This window comes from Echinops telfairi, unplaced genomic scaffold, assembly GCF_000313985.2.
Source record: "Echinops telfairi isolate 266 unplaced genomic scaffold, ASM31398v2 ScPeMD7_53;HRSCAF=182, whole genome shotgun sequence".
Lineage (NCBI taxonomy): Eukaryota > Metazoa > Chordata > Mammalia > Afrosoricida > Tenrecidae > Echinops > Echinops telfairi.
In genome coordinates, this window is record NW_022103951.1 from 14,976,994 (window position 1) to 14,987,105 (window position 10,112).

General features: G+C 45.8%; 1 protein-coding gene and 1 long non-coding RNA gene across 2 annotated transcripts in view; one reads left to right on the plus strand and one right to left on the minus strand.

Annotated features, from left to right (window-relative positions):
- Window positions 1-3,483, minus strand: part of TCEANC (transcription elongation factor A N-terminal and central domain containing) — an 8,621-nt gene extending 5,138 nt beyond the window's left edge. Inside the window, exon 1 of the mRNA XM_004709964.2 lies at window positions 3,320-3,483. The gene's annotated coding sequence lies outside the window, so the exon portion shown is untranslated. The remainder of the gene's footprint in view (window positions 1-3,319) is intronic.
- A 3,311-nt stretch (window positions 3,484-6,794) lies between these two features.
- The window catches only part of LOC123521743, an 8,327-nt gene continuing 5,009 nt past the window's right edge, over window positions 6,795-10,112 (plus strand). The window contains exons 1-2 of the long non-coding RNA XR_006680100.1: window positions 6,795-6,849; window positions 8,715-8,771. This is a non-coding gene — a long non-coding RNA (uncharacterized LOC123521743). The remainder of the gene's footprint in view (window positions 6,850-8,714; window positions 8,772-10,112) is intronic.

Here is a 10,112-nt window from a genome sequence, read left to right on the forward strand (position 1 = left end):
AGACAAAGCGGGTGCATAAGCAAATGTGGTGAAGAAAGCTGATGGAGCCTAGCTATCAAAAGATACAGCATCTGGGGTCTTAAAGGCTTGAAGCTAAACAAGGGGCCATCTATCTCAGAAGCAGCAAAGCCCACATGGAAGAAGCACACCAGCCTGTGTGATCACAAGGTGCCAAAGGGATCAGTTAGGCATCACAGATATGATTACTGAAGACAAATGGGTGCATAAGGTTTTAACTGAGATTCAGTTTCTGAGATTGTAACTCTTTATGGGAGTAGAAAGCCCTGTTTTCTCCTGAGGAGCTCACTGATGGTTTTGAATCGTTAACCTTTCAATTAGCAGCCTAACTCTTAACTATTACATCACTGGGGCTCCTGAACACAAGTGGGTAGGTACATAGAAGAAAAGGTCTCTCCATGCACTGAAATACTAGTTACCCATAAAAAGAAATGAAGCACTGATCTATGTAGCAACATGGCTGAGCCTTAAAAACAGCATGCTAAGCGAAAACAGCTTACAAACTTGGACAGTTGGGCTTTTTCTTTTTAAAGTTGGCTTAGCAGCCATTCAGTGGGCCCATCCATTCATGAGGACCTTTAACAGCTGTTTTTCTAATGATCCAGAATCAGTACTTGGGGTGATTCTTGTTGAAGATCCACCTTCAAAGAGTGACAACAGCACAAGAGGTCGCCCTAAGAATCCATGGTTCAGTAACAGAACAGAAAGGACAGATCAAGAATAATAATAAGAACCACCTCAAACATAAGAAATAGCCCAAAGCAAACACATTCCCGTTGAGTTGATTCCGACTCACAGGGCCCCTAATACGGTTTCCAAGGCTGTCATCTTTGTGACCTGGTGGCGCTGTCAGGTAAGTGTTGGCGGCTAACCCCGCCACAGGAGAAAGACGAAGCTGCCTCCTCCAGAATGAGTTACAAAGCCTCGGAAACCCTATGTAGGGTCACTATGGGCCAGAATCCACTTGATAGTAATGGGTGGTTTTTTGGCTTGGTTGTTAATCTTAACAAAAGCAGAAGGCCTCATCTTTCTCCCATTGGAGCGGCTGACAAACTGGCTACCTTTCAGTTAGCGGCCAAATGCTTAACCACTGTGCCATCAGGGCTCCTTAATGCTAAATATGCACCCTCCATTGTTCACCCTTGGTCTCACACTGTCCTGTCATGAGGACATGTCAAGTTGAAAAGTTTCCTCAAAGCCAGTCTCTCTTGTCTACGTCCATCTGCATTCCAGTTGTTATCGAGGCAGTTAATACAAGACAGGTGTAGCATGCCCAAGCAGACGGTATGTAATATTTAACTCGAGTCAGAATTTCAAAGGGACTTGAAACTGTAGCTGCAGGACTTCCGTGGAGTGAAAACAGCAGCCTGTGTCAGCAAACCAATTTCCTTACTCACCCAAATCCACAGCCGTGGATGCATCCACATGGGCAGCGAACCCGGGGATATTGTGCCCTTCCTGTGTCCTTGGATTTCTCTCACCTCTGAATTTTTAGCAGCACTTAAATCCTGCCACCTGCTCTGTCCGTCCTGGGGCTTCTGATATGACTCTAAAGCTTTTTATAGCCCAGGGGTGGGAGTGAGGGCATAGTATAAAATGGATGAGGATACACATTTGGAAAAAAGACCATTAAAAGACAAAGTAAATTGTGTGTCCAGCTTAGAGTTCTACATCCTGCATTCCACACACATTCTCTAGTTAGTATGTGCTAGAGAGGCCCTGGTGGCATAATGGTGTATGTATTGGGTGGCTCACTGCCAGGTTAGCACTTTGAGCTCACCAGCTGCTCCTCAGAAGAAATTTGAGGCTATATTCCTCCTGTAGAGATTTCCTGCCCCCCTTGGAAATCCTATAAAGGGTCACTGTGAGTAGATGTAAACCCCACAGCAGTGAGTTGAGTATGTGCTAGAGGTTAAGGAGCCTTGGTGGCCCTGTGGGTTAGGGGCTGGCCTGCTAACCACAAGGTCAGTGGTTCAACCCCACATGCTGCTCTGGAGCAGAAAGATGAAGCTATCTGCTCCTGTAAAGAATTCCAACCTCGGACACCGTCTATTAGGGTCTGGATGAGTGGGAACTGACTCACCGGCAGTGGGTTCGGATTTATGTGCTGGAGGCTATCACCCCTGTCTCTCCAGTGCTTGTCCTGTCTGTTGCCATGAGGTTGGGAGTGATAACACTGATATTTCCAAGACCAGCAGGGTCACTCATGGTGGACCAGTTGTTTCAGGGGAGCTTCCAGATTGTGACTAAGAAGAGGCCTGGCAAGCTACTTCCAAATCTCTGCCTGTGCAAACCTGACTGATCCCAAGAGAATAGTCTGATCTAGTGCTGAAGATGAGTCCTCTCAGTTTGGGTGGATGGGGGTGGGGGTGGGGAAGATTCACAGTGGCTGCAATAAATGGGCTTGATGATCCTAAGATCAGGACGGTGACACAGGTCCTGGCAACGTTGCCTTCTGGTGGACGTGGGGTTGCCAGGAGTCCGTGCTTGGACTTCCCGACAACGAATAAGGGGCTGAGTGCAGAGACAGAAGGTCTCCGCAGTCAGGAGTGGCCAGCTCAGCGGAAGGCCTCCTGATGCGCAATCGGCCATGAACAACACAGGTGGTGTTCCCACAGAGATCACCCTGGTTGCTAGGTGAAGCACAGAGAACATGGGCCCCAAAGCATGCTCTCCATCATCTGGCCAGCTGCTTTTCCTCTGGGTCAGGGCACTTTGTTAAAGGAGCACACTCTGGCACGCACGTCAGCAAAATGCTCCCTCACTTCTTGGCTGAAAGCCCCTGAGGGGTTCCCCTCCATCTCAGGTTAGACGAGCCACTCCCAGAGGAAGGCAGAGGGCCCCACCCATTTCCCAGGTCCCTGCCTTGGTGTGGGTGGCTCCACGGCCTGGCCTCGCTCTTGCCATCAGTGGGTCTCACCCCTGAGACTAGGGAAATGAAACGACAAAAACCCCAAGCCCCAAAAGATCAAACACACTTGGATCTGAGGGGAGGGCTTAGCAGTGTTCAAGTTCTCCAGGTGACTCGAGTTTCACCTCCAGTGGACACCACTGCTCTGCACAAGTATGCAATACACACACACACACACACACACACACACACACACACACATTCTCACAACTGTCCTCCCCCAATACTGCTCTGTTCCCGCTCCTGGATTCAGTCCAGCACAGCAGTTATTTCAGGACACATGAACAGCCCCCACTGCACAGAACGGTCTTACAACAGGTGGCTCTCACTGCCTGAAGTAAAATGATGTACCCCATTCCCGAACCTCATCCCCATAAGAAATTTGCTTACCTCTTAAGTCAAGTGCTGGGTTGCTAAGTGAACAGTTGGTGGTTTCAACCCATCAGCTGTTCAGCGGGACAAAGAGGAGGCAGCCTGCTCTGTAATGACTGCAGCCCAGGACACCCACAAGGGCAGGTCTATCCTGTCCTATAGGGTAGCTGAGTTGGCATCGATTCGACAGCAGTGGGTCTGAAGAAGAGTGGAAGGCAATGCACATTTCTTGAGCAACTGCGCCACACACACTCCCACTGAATCATCTCCCCCTCCACATAAGTCTGAGACCTGCTGCTTCCTACCATCCTCATTCACTGTCGTCGAGTCAGTTCTGACTCTTGGTGACCCTATAGGACAGGGTAGAACTGCTCCTATGAGTTTTGGAGACTTGAACTCTTTACCGTAGAAAGTCTCAAGTTTCTCCTGCAGAGCATCTGGTGGTTTTGAGCTTTTGACCTTGAAGTTAGCAATCCAATGCATAGCCACTACGCCAACAGGGCTCCTCCTACCATCCTAGAGCCCAGGAAATCAGTCAAAACCATTTAGTGCTTCACATCTGGCATGTTTTTTAATGGTACTGATTACATTTGTTTCAGTTAATGTGCGTGGCTGCTAACCGAAAGGTTGGAGGTTTGAGTCCACACAGAGGCATTTCAGAATTGCTTGGTTATCGACTTCTGAAAAGTCAGCTATGGAAAAACTTACAGAGCACAGTTCTCCTCTGACCCAAGTGGGGCGCCAGGAGTCAGTGTGCCCTTGATGGCTGCTGGTGGTTTGCTGTTTTCACCACGTTTCATTATTGGATGTTTGTCTTCCCCTGATGGTTGTGGTGGCATAGTGGTTACACATTATACTAACCACAAGGTTAGCAGATTGAAACCACCAGCTGCAATGTGGGAGAAAGTTGAGGCTTTCTACTTTTGTAAAGAGTTATGGTTTCAGAAACCCGTAGGGGCAGTTCTAACCCGTCTGTAGGGTCGCCATGAGTCACAATTGATGGCGGTGAGTTTTGAGTGAGTCTTTCACTCAAGGCTGTAGAACTACAAGAGGAGAATCTCCTCTATGGCCAGTGCTTCCTTCGCCTCAAAATTATTTCTGTGAAAAGCATCTAGATGCTGTCCTCTCTGCTTGCCAGCCTCACTCCTTTCAGCCCTGCCAGCTTTTACTTCTCTGAGCAGTTCACCCCATGTCTACTGCTCTCCTGGGAGACTGACTCCAGCTCAATTCTAGTCACAAACTCAGGCAGTCATGCAGCCAAGCCCTCTAGGGATAAAGAGAGTCAGGAAGGGAGCACCCTCAGAAGTGAGGGGTGCTGAGCAGCCCCTCTTCGTGGACAGGCTTTTGACCATGCTGTACCTCAACTTCTTCATCTACCAGACAAGAGGAAATCCCATTTCCTAGGAGAAATGTGAGACTTCAGTGAGACAGTCCTTATAAAGTGCTTAGAACTGTGCCTGTCATCTAGAAAGCCTGACTGACGGGTACACCCTAACAAACCAACAGAATGAGTTGCCATGGAGCTGATTTGGACTGAGAGCCACCTTATTAGATAGAGGCGAACTGCCCCAGAGGGTTTCCAAGGCAGGTGGCCTTCTCTTTTACACCAGGTACTTCTAAGTAGGTTTACACTGCTGACTTTTCAGGTAGCAGCCAAACACTTAGCCACAGCACCAACAGGGCTCCTTCTGACAAGTCAATGAGTCTACGATGGTAACACTTAAAACATATCTACTGTACCAGGCATTGTTCTGGATCAGGGACCGGCAAGCCTTTTTAGTATAAGGAGTCCTTGATAGCACTGTCAGGTAAGCGTTGGACTGTTAACTAGAAGGTCAGTGGTTCAAACCCACCAGCTGCTCTGAGGAAGAAAAGGCTCTCTGCTATGGTGAAGATTTACAAAACCCAGGAACCCAACAAAGGGTTGCTATGCATCAGAATGGATTCAATGGCAGTAGGTACAGTCAGTGAATAACTATTTAAAGCTCTGTGGGCCAAATAATTTCTGTGTGGACTATGCAACTCCATTCTTCTTGTAGAATGGCAAGCACGATGGCCATACTCAGTTCTTAAACCAACGGGAGAGGGTGGTTTCCAATAGAAATCCACTATAGAAACAACAAGCAACTCAGGTGGAGCAGTGGTTACACACTGGGCTGTGAACCACAAGATCCACAGTTTGAAACCACCAGCTGCTCCAAGTTAGAAAGATGAGGCTTTCTACTCCTGTAATCTCATAGGGGGCAGTTCTATAGGGTTGCTATAAGTTGGTATTGTCTTGATGGCCGGGAGTTTATTTTTAAATAGAAACAGAAGGCTGGATTAGTTCCCCAAGTCATAGTTTGATGTCTTCTTTTTAGGGAAGTGCTGTCCAACCAATATAAGGGGACCCATGCAAATCACTTACTACTTCTGACAGCCACATTACAGAAGACAAAGTACCAGGTGAAATTATTTCATTTTACAGTGCACACAAATATTGTTCTCTCCACATGCAATCAATAGAAACAAATTACTGGGCTATTGCACGTGCGTTTTCTTTCAAATTCTCAAAAGTTCATTGCTTTTACACTTAACAATTACAAAACCAATCCACTGCCATCGAGACGATTTCGGTTCATAGTGACCCTACATAGGGTTTTCGTGGCTGTAAACTTTTACGGGGCGACCAGCCTCATCTGTCTCCCAAGGAACGGCTGCGGTGTTTGAACTGCAATCCTTGTGGTGAGCTGCTCACCCGATAGCATATCTCAATTCAGACTTACCACAATGTGGGAGGTAGCAGCTACCCTTTTGGACAACACGTTCTATACTAATAAAGATGCATATACTAATAAAGATTATTGGCCACACACATACGCCGAGCTTCTGAAGAGACACCAACAATCCTTAGATAGTGTCAGTAAAAGCAGGTCCATGCTGAATAAATCCAAATAAAAGTTGAGTTTCAAGGAACTGCCTAAACTCAGCAAGGGAAAGGTCAAAAGTGAGAGGCGTTTCCTAAGCTGCTTACAGGTCACCAGCAATCTAATTAAAGATCTAAAGAGAATTCCAAGTCTCTAGCTCTCTCCCACTTAGCTTTTCAGGTCGGGGGCGGGGGGCGGTGCGAGGGAGAGAAATGAACTATTGGAAGAGGCAACCGTTTTCCGCACGGCACTAGGACTCTTTCCCGCGGGCATGAACTGGAAAGGACCAACCCAAGAGCCAGTCAAGCCCGGCTTTGGGTTCCAGTGGAAGGGGTTCAAGCAACTGTGGCCTGCTGGAACCTTGAGGGGCTGACCCGGAAAACCGGAAAACCAGCATCTGATCTAGGCCCCAGCGAGCCTGGGGAATAACTCACCGAGAAGTGCAAGTGAAGCCGGAAGATAAGCAGAGGTCCCGACGTCCAGTAAGAACTTCCGGTGTTCTGGAGGAAGGGGCGGGACATCAAGAAGCCAACCAATCTAAATCCGAGGAGCAGAAGACTCGCGCATGCGTGCTAAGGAATTGGCAGTCCGCGCTGAACTGCTGAGGTGGATTTACCTCAGCTCCAGCAGTTGCCACTCTTGGTGAGTTTTAAGGACGTAGGAACCCTCATTTAATTTGATTTTATTTTACAGAAAATGTGCCGATACATTTTAAAGCTGACCCTTTCTCCTTTTAGTCGAGACAGAACGATATAACCTCTGACAAGTCTCAATTTAATTAAACTAGCATGTATTCACCGTTTGTGAGTTTATTTTCCTGTGGTGACTTTTGCAGTTGCTGGGACGCTGGAAGGGATACCACCAGTTTTAGTTACCCCCGGGGCCCCGTTTTGGGGGATAGGTCGACTAGGAAGAAGGATCTGGCAATTGACTTCTCAAAATTCTCAAAACAAAAAAAACAAAAAACAAAAAAAACCCAAACAAAACAAAATAAAAAACCCCAAACTCGTTGCTATCCAGTCAATGCTGACTCAGCGACCCTTTGTGGGTTACTGAGACTGTAACTGCTTACAGGAGTAAGTAAAAAGCCCCGTCTTTCTCCCACAGAGCTGCTGGTGGTTTCAAACTGCCATCTGAAAATTAGCCAAAGACAATCTAATGGCTAGAACGTTCAGTTTTCCTGAGGGGGCTACAGAACTTATCAACAGTTTTCATTCTTTCTATGAGTTGGTTACAGTGAACTTTTAGTAGATATGTAGTAGAAAATTAGTAGATGTTTACTGGACAACTGTGTGTATCCTGGACAACATCTGTGCATGTGATTTGCCCCACAAATGCTCAGTACAACCAAAGTGATGGAATAGAGACTGGCAGCCTGCTCTGCTGATCCCCTCCTTTATAGTAATTTGTGGAAAGAATCCCTAAGTTAGATTTTTCTCAGGATTAGATACTGTCAGGAATCAGGGTGAATTGAGAGTCATAGAAACTTTTTTTTAAGGTTGATTGTTGATGGTGAGATACACAACCAAATATACATCCAGTCATAATTTCTACATCAACAGCTCTTTGCCATTGGTTACATATTTCACATTGGGGTCTCATGATCACCATTACTACTCAGATTGTTTCCTGGCCATTAATTATTATACATTGGGCTGCTAATCACAGGGGCTGCAGTTTGAGCCCATGAGACTGATGAGACTTTCTCCTGCTGTAGAGTTATAAGAGCAGCTCTAACCTGCCCTATAGAGTTCTTGTCAGTCACAATCCACTTGATGGCAGTGAGTTTGGGATTGGAGTTTGATTCCTGTAAAGAGTTACAGACTTAGAAACCCACAAAGGCAGTCTACCCCATCCTATAGGGTCACTATAGTCTGAATCAACTAGAGGGCAGTAGGAGTTGGCCCCCTTATAAAGTCTCATCGGTGCTTTAGTTGGCACTATTGTCAGTTTACACTCAAAGAGACATTTCATAATCAATAGGTCTCAATGGATCCAGTAAGTCTGGTTTCCATATGGCTCTAAAGTTCTGTCCCATGGTTTCCCTCTTTCTGATCAGGACCCATCTATCAGGTCCTACATCAAAAAGAATAACATAATCTTTAACTAGAGCAGGGCAGAGTAAACTAAAACTAAAGCCTTAACTGGTAAAGCAGTAGCACTAGGAGTTGTATTGTCCAGGAGAGGAGGGTGTTTGGCCATTGTGTTCTGAACAAGGTTCATGCTATTTATTGCCTGTATTCCAAGGCACTCTAGGGTCATAGTGGGTTATAAGTTGGGCTACTAACCCACCAGTCACTCCACAGGGGAAAGATGAGGCTTCCTGCTTCCATAAAGATTGACCACCTCAGAAACCCAGAGGAGCAATTCTCCTCTGTCCTATAGAGTCACTCTGAGTCAAAACCCACTTGATGTTATTCAAACACGATAACAGAAGAGTCATGTTTGTCTTGATCCATCATAATTAGAGGATGTCTGATATTGGTGAAATGATTTGTGTTCATCAGGAGAACACCAAGGCTCACCTGCGAGCTCCAGCCAGTTCATAGCCACAACTAGGCCCCGTGAGTACCTGGCGAGCTCATAGCTCTCAGCTCTTTTTCTCTTCTTTGAAAACATGGTAGGGTTAAAATGTTTACAACTGTAAGCTTCAAAGTAATTTTCTCTCAAGGATTATCTATTGACATTTGCCTTATTAGCAGTTGTCTTCTCTTCTCAGCGTTCATTTCCTGCTTCCTTTTCTGGGTCCTCCTGGCTCCTCTTAGAAACATTCGTTTACAAACACAAAGGAGGTACTAGTCTTCATAGCCACAATCTCTAGTTTGAACAAGGGGCCCAGGAGGAATACTTCTTTGATTGTAAGATTAGGAACACTTCACTCTTGAAATAACTAAGCTGGTCAAAATAATTGCAGCCAAATGATGCTGTCCAATTTCCCTACTTTGTCTTTGGTTGACTGAGGGTTTGGTGTCATATAACAATCATAGTGTTGCAATGAGTCAGTATTGACTCAAGAGCAGTGAATCCATTGTTATAAAAACAATATCCTAGAGCATTCCCCCTATGTTTTCTTCTAAGAGTTAAATGGCTTTAATTCTCACATTTCATGTTCATTTCTGTGTATGGTGTGAAACATGGGTCCAACGTTATTTTGTTACAAGTGGAAATCCAGTTGGCTCAAGCACTGTGTGTTTGAAGACTTGGGCAGTGGGCGGGCATTTTATCCTATTTTTTAATGCCTGTGCTGAATAAAAAAAGTAGAAATTAGTCAAAAGAGCAAAAAATAAAATTCAATTTTCTGCTGGTGAGAAGGGACAAGAAAACATTATTTCATTTAAAAGGCAAACTGTCCCAGTGGTCGTTGGGGGCAGGATTCCCCCTGAGTGCCTGTGGGGTGGTGGGGGGCAAACTGTAATTACTGTCTAGTCACAATGGACTATTGACATTTAAATTAATTATAATTTAAAATTCAATTCCTCCATCACACCTAGCTACCTTTACCTTCTCCATAGTCAGGAGAGGTTAGTCTAGGGTCCTGGCTACAGCGTTACTGAGGACAGTAGCAGACAAACCGCATATACTCGTGGATAAACTGAGTTTTCTGCATACTTTTAATGCAGTTTTTTGTGGTAAAAATAGGTGTCTTGGCTGGTATTTGGGTCGGCTGTACTCGAGTATATACGGCTTATATTTGAGTATATACAGTAGCTTCTGTTTACAAAGCTTACTCCACCCTGTCTTCCTGAAGCTGGTGCCTGGCCTTTTGGAGTTACCGGCACCAACAAGAAAGATATGTGTGATTCATCATGTCTACAAAGTTTATAGATGCCCCAAAGGCATAAATACCCTGGAATTTTCTTTGTCTTCTCTCTCCCTCTCCCTCTCCCCCTCTCCCCCTCTGCCCC